This window comes from Sinocyclocheilus anshuiensis, unplaced genomic scaffold (assembly GCF_001515605.1).
Source record: "Sinocyclocheilus anshuiensis isolate Anshui unplaced genomic scaffold, SAMN03320099.WGS_v1.1 scaffold601, whole genome shotgun sequence".
Taxonomy (NCBI): domain Eukaryota; kingdom Metazoa; phylum Chordata; class Actinopteri; order Cypriniformes; family Cyprinidae; genus Sinocyclocheilus; species Sinocyclocheilus anshuiensis.
Genome location: NW_015536496.1, coordinates 517,841 through 518,066, shown reverse-complemented (window position 1 = coordinate 518,066; position 226 = coordinate 517,841).

Genomic DNA, 226 nt, shown 5'->3' with positions numbered 1-226 from the left:
TGACACAGAATAGCGTACGCTGCTTGCGTTCAGCGGATATTCTCCAAAATAGCGGTACAGTGATGCGGAGAGACCCAGAGGAGACGAATTGTTGAATAAAGTTGTTGTTTTCTTTTTAGTCGTTGTTTTCTTCGCATACAAAAAGTATTCTCGTCGCTTCATAACGTTACGGTTGAACCACTGATGGCAGATGGACTATTCTGACGATGTCTTTCATACTTTTCTG